Source organism: Capricornis sumatraensis, unplaced genomic scaffold, assembly GCF_032405125.1.
Source record: "Capricornis sumatraensis isolate serow.1 unplaced genomic scaffold, serow.2 scaffold1, whole genome shotgun sequence".
Classification (NCBI taxonomy): Eukaryota; Metazoa; Chordata; class Mammalia; order Artiodactyla; family Bovidae; genus Capricornis; species Capricornis sumatraensis.
Window position 1 is genome coordinate 7,142,078 of NW_027184612.1, and position 17,382 is coordinate 7,159,459.

A 17,382-nucleotide genomic window follows, 5' to 3' on the forward strand; every position below is an offset into this window, starting at 1 on the left:
TCGGAAATAGGCCTCATCTCGCCTGGAAGGGAGAACTTCCTGGATTTTCTCGAGTTGCGGCAGGTGTTCTCGAGTTACGACGGTGACCTCAGGGACCCGCCCTGGTGGCCTCAGGAGAGGTCAGTCCCCATGCGAGGTGCTAGGGGACCTCTTGGGGTTCCTCTCCCGTCAATTCCGGGGCCAAAAACCTTGTGTGGAGTCAGGGCCGGAACCGAGGATTCCTCTCAGGGGCTGACATGGATCTTTGGGTACTTCTGGAGTCTCCCCAGGGGAGTCAGGCCTCGTCTCGAGTGGGGGCATGCACGTGCGCTTTCCTTCCAGGCTGTAGCAGCAATGTCACGCTTCCCGTCGCGTGGATTAAAGGATCTGTGGTTTTCCCTCGAGGCTTTCCCTCGAGGCTTTCCCACAGGGCTCTCCCACGTGCCACCGTGGTGTGAGTCGATCCTCGGCGTGAAAGATGAGCGAGTGTAGGGCAAAGAGGTTCCTCTGGAATGGACTGAGACATCTGGGGGACTCTTGGAATGGTGGTACGACCATGGAGTTCCTCTCGCCTTTCCTGTTGAGAGTGCCTCCTCTTGAGATGCGACGGGAACGCCGGGAATTCTTTCCCGTTGAAAGCAGGGAAAGGATCCCTCATCTCGAGCTACGAGGGGGAAACGAGGATCCTCTGGATGTGGGCGGGACCATCGTGCTTCCTCTCGAGTGGAGACGGGTATGGCGGTGAACTTCTTGAGTCGCAGCAAGGGTGTGAAAGACCCTTTCGAAGTTCCAGAGGTTAGGTGTCATTAGTCTCCAGACGCCTCATCGGAAATACGCCTCATCTCGCCTGGAAGGGAGAACTTCCTGAATTTTCTCGAGTTGCGGCAGGTGCTCTCGAGTTACGACGGGAACCTCAGGGACCCGCTCTGGTGGCCTCAGGAGAGGCCAGTCCCCATGCGAGTTGCTAGGGGGCCTCTCGGGATTCCTCTCCCTTCGATACCGGGGCCCAAAACCTTGTGTGGAGTCCGGGCCGGAACCGAGGATTCCTCTCAGGGGCTGACATGGATCTTTGGGTACTTGTGGAGTCTCCCCAGGGGAGTCAGTCCTCGTCTCGAGTGGGGGCATGCACGTGCGCTTTCCTTCCTGGCTGTAGCAGCAATGTCACGCTTCCCGTCGCGTGGATCAAAGGATCTGTGATTTTCCCTCGAGGCATTCCCTCGAGGCTTTCCCACAGGGCTGTCCCACGTGCCACCGTGGTGTGAGTCGATCCTCGGCGTGAAAGATGAGCCAGTGCAGGGCAAAGAGGTTCCTCTGGAATGGACTGAGACATCTGGGGGACTCTTGGAATGGTGGTACGACCATGGAGTTCCACTCGCCTTTCCTGTTGAGAGTGCCTCCTCTTGAGATGCGACGGGAACGCCGGGAATTCTTTCCCGTTGAAAGCAGGGAAAGGATCCCTCATCTTGATCTACGAGGGGGAAACGGGGCTCCTCTGGATGTGGGCGGGACCATCGTGCTTCCTCTCGAGTGGAGACGGGTATGGCGGTGAACTTCTTGAGTTGCAGCAAGGGTGTGAAAGACCCTTTCGAAGTTCCAGAGGTTAGGTGTCATTAGTCTCCAGACGCCTCATCGGAAATAGGCCTCATCTCGCCTGGAAGGGAGAACTTCCTGGATTTTCTCGAGTTGCGGCAGGTGTTCTCGAGTTACGACGGTGACCTCAGGGACCCGACCTGGTGGCCTTAGGAGAGGCCAGTCCCCATGCGAGGTGCTAGGGGACCTCTTGGGGTTCCTCTCCCGTCAATTCCGGGGCCAAAAACCTTGTGTGTAGTCAGGGCCGGAACCGAGGATTCCTCTCAGGGGCTGACATGGATCTTTGGGTACTTCTGGAGTCTCCCCAGGGGAGTCAGGCCTCGTCTCGAGTGGGGGCATGCACGTGCGCTTTCCTTCCAGGCTGTAGCAGCAATGTCACGCTTCCCGTCGCGTGGATTAAAGGATCTGTGGTTTTCCCTCGAGGCTTTCCCTCGAGGCTCTCCCACAAGCCTCTCCCACGTGCCACCGTGGTGTGAGTCGATCCTCGGCGTGAAAGATGAGCCAGTGCAGGGCAAAGAGGTTCCTCTGGAATGGACTGAGACATCTGGGGGACTCTTGGAATGGTGGTACGACCATGGAGTTCCTCTCGCCTTTCCTGTTGAGAGTGCCTCCTCTTGAGATGCGACGGGAACGCCGGGAATTCTTTCCCGTTGAAAGCAGGGAAAGGATCCCTCATCTCGAGCTACGAGGGGGAAACGGGGCTCCTCTGGATTTGGGAGGGACCATCGTGCTTCCTCGCGAGTGGAGACGGGTATGGCGGTGAACTTCTTGAGTTGCAGCAAGGGTGTGAAAGACCCTTTCGAAGTTCCAGAGGTTAAGTGTCATTAGTCTCCAGACGCCTCATCGGAAATAGGCCTCATCTAGCCTGCAAGGGAGAATTTCCTGGATTTTCTCGAGTTGCAGCCGGTGTTCTCGAGTTACGATGGGGACCTCAGGGACCCGCCCTGGTGGCCTCAGGAGAGGCCAGTCCCCAGGCGAGTTGCTAGGGGGCCTCTCGGGATTCCTCTCCCTTCGATACCGGGGCCAAAAACCTTGTGTGGAGTCAGGGCCGGAACCGAGGATATCTCTCATGGGCTGACATGGATCTTTGGGTACTTGTGGAGTCTCCACAGGGGAGTCAGGCCTCGTCTCGAGTAGGGGCATGCACGTGTGCTTTCCTTCCAGGCTGTAGCAGTAATGTCACGCTTCCCGTGGCCTGGATCAAAGGATCTGTGGTTTTCCCTCGAGGCTTTCCCTCGAGGCTTTCCCACAGGGCTGTCCCACGTGCCACCGTGGTGTGAGTCGATCCTCGGCGTGAAAGATGAGCCAGTGCAGGGCAAAGAGGTTCCTCTGGAATGGACTGAGACTTCTGGGGGACTCTTAGAATGGTGGTACGACCATGGAGTTCCTCTCGCCTTTCCTGTTGAGAGTGCCTCCTCTTGAGATGCGACGGGAACGCCGGGAATTCTTTCCCGTTGAAAGCAGGGAAAGGATCCCTCATCTCGAGCTACGAGGGGTAAACGGGGATCCTCTGAATGTGGGCGGGACCATCGTGCTTCCTCTCCAGTGGAGACGGGTATGGCGGTGAACTTCTTGAGTCGCAGCAAGGGTGTGAAAGACCCTTTCGAAGTTCCAGAGGTTAGGTGTCATTAGTCTCCAGACGCCTCATCGGAAATAGGCCTCATCTCGCCTGGAAGGGAGAACTTCCTGGATTTTCTCGAGTTGCGGCAGGTGTTCTCGAGTTACGACGGGGACCTCAGGGACCCGCCCTGATGGCCTCAGGAGAGGCCAGGCCCATGCGAGTTGCTAGGGGGCCTCTCGGGATTCCTCTCCCGTGGATACCGGGGCCAAAAACCTTGTGTGGATTCAGGGCCGGAACCGAGGATTCCTCTCAGGGGTGACATGGATCTTTGGGTACTTCTGGAGTCTCCCCAGGGGAGTCAGGCCTCGTCTCGAGTGGGGGCATGCACGTGCGCTTTCCTTCCAGGCTGTAGCAGCAATGTCACGTTTCCCGTCGCGTGGATCAAAGTATCTGTGGTTTTCCCCCGAGGCTTTCCCACAGGGCTGTCCCACGTGCCACCGTGGTGTGAGTCGATCCTCGGAGTGAAAGATGAGCCAGTGCATGGCAAAGAGGTTCCTCTGGAATGGACTGAAACATCTGGGGGACTCTTGGAATGGTTGTACGACCATGGAGTTCCTCTCGCCTTTCCTGTTGAGAGTGCCTCCTCTTGAGATGCGACGGGAACGCCGGGAATTCTTTCCCGTTGAAAGCAGGGAAAGGATCCCTCATCTCGAACTCCGAGGGGGAAACGGGGCTCCTCTGGATGTGGGCGGGACCATCGTGCTTCCTCTGGAGTGGAGACGGGTATGGCGGTGAACTTCTTGAGTTGCAGCAAGGGTGTGAAAGACCCTTTCGAAGTTCCATAGGTTAGGTGTCATTAGTCTCCAGACGCCTCATCGGAAATAGGCCTCATCTCGCCTGGAAGGGAGAACTTCCTGGGTTTTCTCGAGTTGCGGGAGGTGTTCTCGAGTTAAGACGGGGACTTCAGGGACCCGCCCTGGTGGCCTCAGGAGAGGCCAGTCCCCATGCGAGTTGCTAGGGGGCCTCTCGGTATTCCTCTCCCGTCGATACCGGGGCCAAAAACCTTGTGTGGAGTCAGGGCCGGAACCGAGGATTCCTCTCACGGGTGACATGGATCTTGGGTACTTTTGGAGTCTCCCCAGGGAAGTCAGGCCTCGTCTCGAGTGGGGGCATGCACGTGCGCTTTCCTTCCAGGCTGTAGCAGCAATGGCACGCTTCCCGTCGCGTGGATCAAAGGATCTGTGGTTTTCCCTCGAGGCTTTCCCTCGAGGCTTTCCCACAGGGCTGTCCCACGTGCCACCGTGGTGTGAGTCGATCCTAGGCGTGAAAGATGAGCCAGTGCAGGGCAAAGAGGTTCCTCTGGAATGGACTGAGACATCTGGGGGACTCTTGTAATGCTGGTACGACCATGGAGTTCCTCTTGCCTTTCCTGTTGAGAGTGCCTCCTCTTGAGATGCGACGGGAACGCCGGGAATTCTTTCCCGTCGAATGCAGGGAAAGGATCCCTCATCTCGAGCTACGAGTGGGAAACGGGGCTCCTCTGGATGTGGGCGGGACCGTCGTGCTTCCTCTCGAGTGGAGACGGGTATGGTGGTGAACTTCTTGAGTTGCAGCAAGGGTGTGAAAGACCCTTTCGAAGTTCCAGAGGTTAGGTGTCATTAGTCTCCAGACGCCTCATCGGAAATAGGCCTCATCTCGCCTGGAAGGGAGAACTTCCTGGATTTTCTCGAGTTGCGGCAGGTGTTCTCGAGTTACGACGGGCACCTCAGGGACCCGCCCTGATGGCCTCAGGAGAGGCCAGGCCCATGTGAGTTGCTAGGGGGCCTCTCGGGATTCCTCTCCTGTCGATACCGGGGCGAAAAACCTTGTGTGGAGTCAGGGCCGGAACCTAGGATTCCTCTCAGGGGTGACATGGATCTTTGGGTACTTCTGGAGTCTCCCCAGGGGAGTCAGGCCTCGTCTAGAGTTGGGGCATGCACGTGCGCTTTCCTTCCAGGCTGTAGCTGCAATGTCACGCTTCCCGTCGCGTGGATCAAAGGATCTGTGGTTTTCCCCCGAGGCTTTCCCACAGGGCTGTCCCACGTGCCACCGTGGTGTGAGTCGATCCTCGGCGTGAAAGATGAGCCAGTGCAGGGCAAAGAGGTTCCACTGGAATGGACTGAAACATCTGGGGGACTCTTGGAATGGTGGTACGACCATGGAGTTCCTCTCGCCTTTCCTGTTGAGAGTGCCTCCTCTTGAGATGCGACGGGAACGCCGGGAATTCTTTCCCGTTGAAAGCAGGGAAAGGATCCCTCATCTCGAACTCCGAGGGGGAAACGGGGCTCCTCTGGATGTGGGCGGGACCATCGTGCTTCCTCTCGAGTGGAGACGGGTATGGCGGTGAACTTCTTGAGTTGCAGCAAGGGTGTGAAAGACCCTTTCGAAGTTCCAGAGGTTAGGTGTCATTAGTCTCCAGACGCCTCATCGGAAATAGGCCTCATCTCGCCTGGAAGGGAGAATTTCCTGGATATTCTCGAGTTGCGGCAGGTGTTCTCGAGTTACGACGGGGACCTCAGGGACCCGCCCTGGTGGCCTCAGGAGAGGCCATTCCCCATGCGAGTTGCTAGGGGGCCTCTCGGGATTCCTCTTCTGTCGATACCGGGGCCAAAAACCTTGTGTGGAGTCAAGGCCGGATCCGAGAATTCCTCTCAGGGGCTGACATGGATCTTTGGGTACTTCTGGAGTCTCCCCAGGGGAGTCAGGCCTCGTCTCGAGTGGGGGCATGCACGTGCGCTTTCCTTACAGGCTGTAGCAGCAATGTCACGCTTCCCGTCGCGTGGATCAAAGGATCTGTGGTTTTCCCTCGAGGCTTTCCCACAGGGCTGTCCCACGTGCCACCGTGGTGTGAGTCGATCCTCGGCGTGAAAGATGAGCCAGTGCAGGGCAAAGAGCTTCCTCTCGAATGGACTGAGACATCTGGGGGACTCTTGGAATGGTGGTACGACCATGGAGTTCCTCTCGCCTTTCCTGTTGAGAGTGCCTCCTCTTGAGATGCGACGGGAACGCCGGGAATTCTTTCCCATTGAAAGCAGGGAAAGGATTCCTCATCTCGAGCTACGAGGGGGAAAGGGGGCTCCTCTGGATGTGGGCGGGAGGATCGTGCTTCCTCTCGAGTGGAGACGGGTATGGCGGTGAACTTCTTGAGTTGCAGCAAGGGTGTGAAAGACCCTTTCGAAGTTACAGAGGTTAGGTGTCATTAGTGTCCAGACGCCTCATCGGAAATAGGCCTCATCCTGCCTGGAAGGGAGAACTTCCTGGATTTTCTCGAGTTGCGGCAGGTGTTCTCGAGTTACGACGGGGACCTCAGGGACCCGCCCTGGTGGCCTCAGGAGAGGCCAGTCCCCATGCGAGTTGCTAGGGGGCCTCTCGGGATTCCTCTCCCGTCGATACCCGGGCCAAAAACCTTGTGTGGAGTCAGGGCCGGAACCGAGGATTCCTCTCAGGGGCTGATATGGAACTTTGGGTACTTCTGGAGTCTCGCCAGGGGAGACAGGCCTCATCTCGAGTGGGGGCATGCACGTGCGCTTTCCTTCCAGGCTGTAGCAGAAATGTCACGCTTCCCGAGGCGTGGATCAAAGGATCTGTGGTTTTCCCTCGAGGCTTTCCCTCGAGGCTTTCCCACAGGGCTGTCCCACGTACCACCGTGGTGTGAGTCGATCCTCGGCGTGAAAGATGAGCCAGTGCAGGGCAAAGAGGTTCCTCTGGAATGGACTGAGACACCTGGGGGACTCTTGGAATGGTGGTACGACCATGGAGTTCCTCTCGCCTTTCCTGTTGAGAGTGCCTCCTCTTGAGATGCGACGTGAACGTCGGGAATTCTATCCCGTTGAAAGCAGGGAAAGGATCCCTCATCTCGAGCTACGAGGGGGAAACGGGGCTCCTCTGGATGTGGGCGGGACCATCGTGCTTCCTCTCGAGTGGAGACGGGTATGGCGGTGAACTTCTTGAGTTGCAGCAAGGGTGTGAAAGACCCTTTCGAAGTTCCAGAGGTTAGGTGTCATTAGTCTCCAGACGCCTCATCGGAAATAGGCCTCTTCTCGCCTGGAAGGGAGAACTTCCTGGATTTTCTCGAGTTGCGGCAGGTGTTCGCGAGTTACGACGGGGACCTCAGGGACCCGCCCTGGTGGCCTCAGGAGAGGCCAGTCCCCATGCGAGGTGCTAGGGGGCCTCTCGGGATTCCTCTCCCGTCGATACCGGGGCCAAAAACCTTGTGTGGAGTCAGGGTCGGACCTGAGGATTCCTCTCAGGGGCTTATATGGATCTTTGGGTACTTCTGGAGTCTCGCCAGGGGAGACAGGCCTCGTCTCGAGTGGGGGCATGCACGTGCGCTTTCCTTCCAGGCTGTAGCAGCAATGTCACGCTTCCCGTCGCGTGCATCAAAGGATCTGTGGTTTTCCCTCGAGGCTTTCCCTCGAGGCTTTCCCACAGGGCTGTCCCACGTGCCTCTGTGGTGTGAGTCGATCCTCGGCGTGAAAGATGAGCCAGTGCAGGGCAAAGAGGTTCCTCTGGAATGGACTGAGACATCTGGGGGACTCTTGGAATGGTGGTACGACCATGGAGTTCCTCTCGCCTTTCCTGTTGAGAGTGCCTCCTCTTGAGATGCGACGGGAACGCCGGGAATTCCTTTCCGTTGAAAGCAGGAAAGGATCCCTCATCTCGAGCTCCGAGAGGGAAACGGGGCTCCTCTGGATGTGGGCGGGACCATCGTGCTTCCTCTCGAGGGGAGACGGGTATGGCGGTGAACTTCTTGAGTTGCAGCAAGGGTGTGAAAGACCCTTTCGAAGTTCCAGAGGTTAGGTGTCATTAGTCTCCAGACGCCTCATCGGAAATAGGCCTCATCTCGCCTGGAAGGGAGAACTTCCTGGATTTTCTCGAGTTGCGGCAGGTGTTCTCGAGTTAAGACGGGGACATCAGGGACCCGCCCTGGTGGCCTCAGGAGAGGCCAGTCCCCATGCGAGGTGCTAGGGGACCTCTCGGGATTCCTCTCCCTTCGATACCGGGGCCAAAAAGCTTGTGTGGAGTCAGGGCCGGAACCGAGGATTCCTCTCAGGGGCTGACATGGATCTTTGGGTACTTCTGGAGTCTCCCCAGCGGAGTTAGGCCTCGACTCGAGTGGGGGCATGCACGTGCGCTTTCCTTCCAGGCTGTAGCAGCAATGTCACGCTTCCCGTGGCGTGTATCAAAGGATCTGTGGTTTCCCTCGAGACTTTCCCACAGGGCTGTCCCACGTGCCACCGTGGTGTGAGTCGATCCTCGGCGTGAAAGATGAGCCAGTGCAGGGCAAAGAGGTTCCTCTGGAATGGACTGAGACATCTGGGGGACTCTTGGAATGGTGGTACGACCATGGAGTTCCTCTCGCCTTTCCTGTTGAGAGTGCCTCCTCTTGAGATGCGACGGGAACGCCGGGAATTCTTTCCCGTTGAAAGCAGGGAAAGGATCCCTCATCTCGAGCTACGAGGGGGAAACGGGGCTCCTCTGGATGTGGGCGGGACCATCGTGCTTCCTCTCGAGTGGACACGGGTATGGCGGTGAACTTCTTGAGTTGCAGCAAGGGTGTGAAAGACCCTTTCGAAGTTCCAGAGTTTAGGTGTCATTAGTCTCCAGACGCCTCATCGGAAATAGGCCTCATCTCGCCTGGAAGGGAGAACTTCCTGGATTTTCTCGAGTTGCGGCAGGTGTTCTCGAGTTACGACGGGGACCTCAGGGACCCGCCCTGGTGGCCTCAGGAGAGGCCAGTCCCCATGCGATGTGCTAGGGGGCCTCTCGGGATTCCTCTCCCGTCGATACCGGGGCCAAAAACCTTGTGTGGAGTCAGGGCCGGAACCGAGGATTCCTCTCAGGGGCTGACATGGATCTTTGGGTACTTCTGGAGTCTCCCCAGGGGAGTCAGGCCTCGTCTCGAGTGGGGGCATGCACGTGCGCTTTCCTTCCAGGCTGTAGCAGCAATGTCACGCTTCCTGTCCCGTGGATCAAAGGATCTGTGGTTTTCCCTCGAGGCTTTCCCTCGAGGCTTTCCCACAGGGCTGTCCCACGTGCCACCGTGGTGTGAGTCGATCCTCTGCGTGAAAGATGAGCCAGTGCAGGGCAAAGAGGTTCCTCTGGAATGGACTGAGACATCTGGGGGACTCTTGGAATGGTGGTACGACCATGGAGTTCCTCTCGCCTTTCCTGTTGAGAGTGCCTCCTCTTGAGATGCGACGGGAACGCCGGGAATTCTTCCCCGTTGAAAGCAGGGAAAGGATCCATCATCTCGAGCTCCGAGGGGGAAACGGGGCTCCTTTGGATGTGGGCGGGACCATCATGCTTCCTCTCGAGTGGAGACCAGTATGGCGGTGAACTTCTTGAGTTGCAGCAAGGGTGTGAAAGACCCTTTCGAAGTTCCAGAGGTTAGGTGTCATTAGTCTCCAGACGCCTCATCGGAAATAGGCCTCATCTCGCCTGGAAGGGAGAACTTCCTGGATTTTCTCGAGTTGGGGCAGGTGTTCTCGAGTTACGACGGGGACCTCAGGGACCCGCCCTGGTGGCCTCAGGAGAGGCCAGTCCCCATGCGAGGTGCTAGGGGGCCTCTCGGGATTCCTCTCCCGTCGATACCGGGGCCAAAAACTTTGTATGGAGTCAGGGCCGGAATCGAGGATTCCTCTCAGGGGCTGACATGGATCTTTGGGTTCTTCTGGAGTCCCCCCAGGGGAGTCAGGCCTCGTCTCGAGTGGGGGCATGCACGTGCGCTTTCCTTCCAGGCTGTAGCAGCAATGTCACGCTTCCCGTCGCGTGGATCAAAGGATCTGTGGTTTTCCCTCGAGGCTTTCCCTCGAGGCTTTCCCACAGGGCTGTCCCACGTGCCACCGTGGTGTGAGTCGATCCTCGGCGTGAAAGATGAGCCAGTGCAGGGCAAAGAGGTTCCTCTGGAATGGACTGAGACATCTGGGGGACTCTTGGAATGGTGGTACGACCATGGAGTTCCTCTCGCCTTTCCTGTTGAGAGTGCCTCCTCTTGAGATGCGACGGGAACGCCGGGAATTCTTTCCCGTTGAAAGCAGGAAAAGGATCCCTCATCTCGAGCTACGAGGGGGAAACGGGGCTCCTCTGGATGTGGGCGGGACCATCGTGCTTCCTCTCTAGTGGAGAAGGGTATGGTGGTGAACTTCTTGAGTTGCAGCAAGGGTGTGAAAGACCCTTTCGAAGTTCCAGAGGTTAGGTGTCATTAGTCTCCAGACGCCTCATAGGAAATAGGCCTCATCTCGCCTGGAAGGGAGAACTTCCTGGATTTTCTCGAGTTGCGGCAGGTGTTCTCGAGTTATGACGGGGACCTCAGGAACCCGCCCTGGTGGCCTCAGGAGAGGCCAGTCCCTATGCGAGTCGCTAGGGGGCCTCTCGGGATTCCTCTCCCGTCGATACCGGGGCCAAAAACCTTGTATGGAGTCAGGGCCGGAACCGAGGATTCCTCTCAGGGGCTGACATGGATCTTTGGGTACTTCTGGAGTCTCCCCAGGGGAGTCAGGCCTCGTCTCGAGTGGGGGCATGCACGTGCACTTTCCTTCCAGGCTGTAGCAGCAATGTCACGCTTCCCGTCGCGTGGATCAAAGGATCTGTGGTTTTCCCTCGAGGCTTTCCCACAGGGCTGTCCCACGTGCCACCGTGGTGTGAGTCGATCCTCGGCGTGAAAGATGAGCCAGTGCAGGACAAAGAGGTTCCTGTGGAATGGACTGAGATATCTGGGGGACTCTTGGAATGGTGGTACGACCATGGAGTTCCTCTCGCCTTTCCTATTGAGAGTGCCTCCTCTTGAGATGCGACGGGAACGCCGGGAACTCTTTCCCTTTGAAACCAGGGAAAGGATCCCTCATCTCGAGCTACGAGGGGAAAACGGGGCTCCTCTGCATGTGGGCGGGACCATCGTGCTTCATCTCGAGTGGAGACGGGTATGGCGGTGAACTTCTTGAGTTGCAGCAAGGGTGTGAAAGACCCTTTCGAAGTTCCAGAGGTTAGGTGTCATTAGTCTCCAGACGCCTCATCAGAAATAGGCCTCATCTCGCCTGGAAGGGAGAACTTCCTGGATTTTCTCGAGTTGCGGCAGGTGTTCTCGAGTTACGACGGCGACCTCAGGGACCCGCCCTGGTGGCCTCAGGAGAGGCCAGTCCCTATGCGAGTTGCTAGGGGGCCTCTCGGGATTCCTCTCCCGTCGATACCGGGGCCAACAACCTTGTGTGGAGTCAGGGCCGTAACCGAGGATTCCTCTCATGGGCTGACATGGATCTTTGGGTACGTCTGGAGACTCCCCAGTGGAGTCAGGCCTCGTCTCGAGTGGGGGCATGCACGTGCGCTTTCCTTCCAGGCTGTAGCAGCAATGTCACGCTTCCCGTCGCGTGGATCAAAGGATCTGTGGTTTTCCCTCGAGGCTTTCCCTCGAGGCTTTCCCACAGGGCTGTCCCACGTGCCACCGTGGTGTGAGTCGATCCTCGGCGTGAAAGATGAGCCAGTGCAGGGCAAAGAGGTTCCTCTGGAATGGACTGAGACATCTGGGGGACTCTTGGAATGGTGGTACGACCATGGAGTTCCTCTCGCCTTTCCTGTTGAGAGTGCCTCCTCTTGAGATGCGACGGGAACGCCGGGAATTCTTTCCCGTTGAAAGCAGGCAAAGGATCCCTCATCTCGATCTACGAGGGGGAAACGGGGCTCCTCTGGATGTGGGCGGGACCATCGTGCTTCCTCTCGAGTGGAGACGGGTATGGCGGTGAACTTCTTGAGTTGCAGCAAGGGTGTGAAAGACTCTTTCGAAGTTCCAGAGGTTAGGTGTCATTAGTCTCCAGACGCCTCATCGGAAATAGGCCTCATCTCGCCTGGAAGGGAGAACTTCCTGGATTTTCTCGAGTTGGGGCAGGTGTTCTCGAGTTACGACGGGGACCTTAGGGACCCGCCCTGGTGGCCTCAGGAGAGGCCAGTCCCCATGCGAGTTGCTAGGGGGCCTCTCGGGATTCCTCTCCCGTCGATACCGGGGCCAAAAACCTTGTGTGGAGTCAGGGCCGGAACCGAGGATTCCTCTCAGGGGCTGACATGGATCTTTGGGTACTTCTGGAGTCTCCCCAGGGGAGTCAGGCCTCGTCTCGAGTGGGGGCATGCACGTGCGCTTTCCTTCCAGGCTGTAGCAGCAATGTCACGCTTCCCTTCGCGTGGATCAAAGGATCTGTGGTTTTCCCTCGAGGCTTTCCCTCGAGGCTTTCCCTCAGGGCTGTCCCACGTGCCACCGTGGTGTGAGTCGATCCTCGGCATGAAAGATGAGCCAGTGCAGGGCAAAGAGTTTCCTCTGGAATGGACTGAGACATCTGGGGGACTTTGGAATGGTGGTACGACCATGGAGTTCCTCTCGCCTTTCCTGTTGAGAGTGCCTCCTCTTGAGATGCGACGGGAATGACGGGAATACTTTCCCGTTGAAAGCAGGGAAAGGATCTCTCATCTCGAGCTACGAGGGGGAAACGGGGCTCCTCTGTATGTGGGCGGGACCATCGTGCTTCCTCTCGAGTGGAGACGTGTATGGCGGTGAACTTCTTGAGTTGCAGCAAGGGTGTGAAAGACCCTTTCGAAGTTCCAGAGGTTAGGGGTCATTAGTCTCCAGACGCCTCATCGGAAATAGGCCTCATCTCGCCTGGAAGGGAGAACTTCCTGGATTTTCTCGAGATGCGGCAGGTGTTCTCGAGTTACGACGGGGACCTCAGGGACCCGCCCTGGTGGCCTCAGGAGAGGCCAGTCCACATGCGAGTTGCTAGGGGGCCTCGCGGGATTCCTCTCCCGTCGATACCGGGGCCAAAAACCTTGTGTGGAGTCAGGGCCGGAAACGAGGATTCCTCTCAGGGGCTGACATGGATCTTTGGGTACTTCTGGAGTCTCCGCAGGGGAGTCAGGCCTCGTCTCGAGTGGGGGCATGCACGTGCGTTTTCTTTCCAGGCTGTAGCAGCAATGTCACGCTTCCCTTCGCGTGGATCAAAGGATCTGTGGTTTTCCCTCAAGGCTTTCCCACAGGGCTGTCCCACGTGCCACCGTGGTGTGAGTCGATCCTCGGCGTGAAAGATGAGCCAGTGCAGGGCAAAGAGGTTCCTCTGGAATGGACTGAGACATCTGGGGGACTCTTGGAATGGTGGTACGACCATGGAGTTCCTCTCGCCTTTCCTGTTGAGAGTGCCTCCTCTTGAGATGCGACGGGAACTCCGGGAATTCTTTCCCGTTGAAAGCAGGCAAAGGATCCCTCATCTCGAGCTACGAGGGGGAAACGGGGCTCCTCTGGATGTGGGCGGGACCATCGTGCTTCCTCTCGAGTGGAGACGGGTATGGCGGTGAACTTCTTGAGTTGCAGCAAGGGTGTGAAAGACCCTTTCGAAGTTCCAGAGGTTAGGTGTCATTAGTCTCCAGACGCCTCATCGGAAATAGGCCTCATCTCGCCTGGAAGGGAGAACTTCCTGGATTTTCTCGAGTTGCGGCAGGTGTTCTCGAGTTACGACGGGGACCTCAGGGACCCGCCCTGGTGGCCTCAGGAGTGGCCAGTCACCATGCGAGTTGCTAGGGGGCCTCTCGGGATTCCTCTCCCGTCGATACCGGGGCCAAAAACCTTGTGTGGAGTCAGGGCCAGAACCGAGGATTCCTCTCAGGGGCTGATATGGATCTTTGGGTACTTCTGGAGTCTCGCCAGGGGAGACAGGCCTCGTCTCGTGAGGGGGCATGCACGTGCACTTTCCTTCCAGGCTGTAGCAGCAATGTCACGCTTCCCGTCGCGTGGATCAAAGGATCTGTGGTTTTCCCTCGAGGCTTTCCCTCGAGGCTTTCCCACAGGGCTGTCCCACGTGCCACCGTGGTGTGAGTCGATCCTCGGCGTGAAAGATGAGCCAGTGCACGGCAAAGAGTTTCCTCTGGAATGGACTGAGACATCTGGGGGACTCTTGGAATGGTGGTACGACCATGGAGTTCCTCTCGCCTTTCCTGTTGAGAGTGCCTCCTCTTGAGATGCGACGGGAACGCCGGGAATTTTTTCCCGTTGAAAGCAGGAAAAGGATCCCTCATCTCGATCTACGAGGGGGAAACGGGGCTCCTCTGGATGTGGGCGGGACCATCGTGCTTCCTCTCGAGTGGAGACGGGTATGGCGGTGAACTTCTTGAGTTGCAGCAAGGGTGTGAAAGACCCTTTCGAAGTTCCAGAGGTTAGGTGTCATTAGTCTCCAGACGCCTCATCGGAAATAGGCCTCATCTCGCCTGGAAGGGAGAACTTCCTGGATTTTCTCGAGTTGCGGCAGGTGTTCTCGAGTTACGACGGGGACCTCTGGGACCCGCCCTGGTGGCCTCAGGAGAGGCCAGTCCCTATGCGAGTTGCTAGGGGGCCTCTCGGGATTCCTCTCCCGTCGATACCGGGGCCAAAAACCTTGTGTGGAGTCAGGGCCGGAACCGAGGATTCCTCTCAGGGGCTGACATGGATCTTTGGGTACTTCTGGAGTCTCCCCAGGGGAGTCAGGCCTCGTCTCGAGTGGGGGCATGCACGTGCGCTTTCCTTCCAGGCTGTAGCAGCAATGTCACGCTTCCCGTCGCGTGGATCATAGGATCTGTGGTTTTCCCTCGAGGCTTTCCCTCGAGGCTTTCCCACAGGGCTGTCCCACGTGCCACCGTGGTGTGAATCGATCCTCGGCGTGAAAGATGAGCCAGTGCAGGGCAAAGAGCTTCCTCTGGAATGGACTGAGACATCTGGGGGACTCTTGGAATGGTGGTACGACCATGGAGTTCCTCTCGCCTTTCCTGTTGAGAGTGCCTCCTCTTGAGATGCGACGGGAACGCCGGGAATTCTTTCCCGTTGAAAGCAGGCAAAGGATCCCTCATCTCGAGCTACGAGGGGGAAACGGGGCTCCTCTGGATGTGGGCGGGACCATCCTGCTTCCTCTCGAGTGGAGACGGGTATGGAAGTGAACTTCTTGAGTTGCAGCAAGGGTGTGAAAGACCCTTTCGAAGTTCCAGAGGTTAGGTGTCATTAGTCTCCAGACGCCTCATCGGAAATAGGCCTCATCTCGCCTGGAAGGGAGAACTTCCTGGATTTTCTCGAGATGCGGCAGGTGTTCTCGAGTTACGACGGGGACCTCAGGGACCCGCCCTGGTGGCCTCAGGAGAGGCCAGTCCACATGCGAGTTGCTAGGGGGCCTCGCGGGATTCCTCTCCCGTCGATACCGGGGCCAAAAACCTTGTGTGGAGTCAGGGCCGGAAACGAGGATTCCTCTCAGGGGCTGACATGGATCTTTGTGTACTTCTGGAGTCTCCGCAGGGGAGTCAGGCCTCGTCTCGAGTGGGGGCATGCACGTGCGTTTTCTTTCCAGGCTGTAGCAGCAATGTCACGCTTCCCTTCGCGTGGATCAAAGGATCTGTGGTTTTCCCTCGAGGCTTTCCCTCGAGGCTTTCCCACAGGGCTGTCCCACGTGCCACCGTGGTGTGAGTCGATCCTCGGCGTGAAAGATGAGCCAGTGCAGGGCAAAGAGTTTCCTCTGGAATGGACTGAGACATCTGGGGGACTCTTGGAATGGTGGTACGACCATGGAGTTCCTCTCGCCTTTCCTGTTGAGAGTGCCTCCTCTTGAGATGCGACGGGAACACCGGGAATTTTTTCCCGTTGAAAGCAGGAAAAGGATCCCTCATCTCGAGCTACGAGGGGGAAACGGGGCTCCTCTGGATGTGGTCGGGACCATCGTGCTTCCTCTCGAGTGGAGACGGGTATGGCGGTGAACTTCTTGAGTTGCAGCAAGGGTGTGAAAGACCCTTTCGAAGTTCCAGAGGTTAGGTGTCATTAGTCTCCAGACGCCTCATCAGAAATAGGCCTCATCTCGCCTGGAAGGGAGAACTTCCTGGATTTTCTCGAGTTGCGGCAGGTGTTCTCGAGTTACGACGGGGACCTCTGGGACCCGCCCTGGTGGCCTCAGGAGAGGCCAGTCCCTATGCGAGTTGCTAGGGGGCCTCTCGGGATTCCTCTCCCGTCGATACCGGGGCCAAAAACCTTGTGTGGAGTCAGGGCCGGAACCGAGGATTCCTCTCAGGGGCTGACATGGATCTTTGGGTACTTCTGGAGTCTCCCCAGGGGAGTCAGGCCTCGTCTCGAGTGGGGGCATGCACGTGCGCTTTCCTTCCAGGCTCTAGCAGCAATGTCACGCTTCCCGTCGCGTGGATCATAGGATCTGTGGTTTTCCCTCGAGGCTTTCCCTCGAGGCTTTCCCACAGGGCTGTCCCACGTGCCACCGTGGTGTGAGTCGATCCTCGGCGTGAAAGATGAGCCAGTGCAGGGCAAAGAGGTTCCTCTGGAATGGACTGAGACATCTGGGGGACTCTTGGAATGGTGGTACGACCATGGAGTTCCTCTCGCCTTTCCTGTTGAGAGTGCCTCCTCTTGAGATGCGACGGGAACGCCGGGAATTCTTTCCCGTTGAAAGCAGGCAAAGGATCCCTCATCTCGAGCTACGAGGGGGAAACGGGGCTCCTCTGGATGTGGGCGGGACCATCCTGCTTCCTCTCGAGTGGAGACGGGTATGGAAGTGAACTTCTTGAGTTGCAGCAAGGGTGTGAAAGACCCTTTCGAAGTTCCAGAGGTTAGGTGTCATTAGTCTCCAGACGCCTCATCGGAAATAGGCCTCATCTCGCCTGGAAGGGAGAACTTCCTGGATTTTCTCGAGATGCGGCAGGTGTTCTCGAGTTACGACGGGGACCTCAGGGACCCGCCCTGGTGGCCTCAGGAGAGGCCAGTCCACATGCGAGTTGCTAGGGGGCCTCGCGGGATTCCTCTCCCGTCGATACCGGGGCCAAAAACCTTGTGTGGAGTCAGGGCCGGAAACGAGGATTCCTCTCAGGGGCTGACATGGATCTTTGGGTACTTCTGGAGTCTCCGCAGGGGAGTCAGGCCTCGTCTCGAGTGGGGGCATGCTCGTGCGTTTTCTTTCCAGTCTGTAGCAGCAATGTCACGCTTCCCGTCGCGTGGATCAAAGGATCTGTGGTTTTCCCTCGAGGCTTTCCCACAGGGCTGTCCCACGTTCCACCGTGGTGTGAGTCGATCCTCGGCGTGAAAGATGAGCCAGTGCAGGGCACAGAGGTTCCTCTGGAATGGACTGAGACATCTGGGGGACTCTTGGAATGGTGGTACGACCATGGAGTTCCTCTCGCCTTTCCTGTTGAGAGTGCCTCCTCTTGAGATGCGACGGGAACGCCGG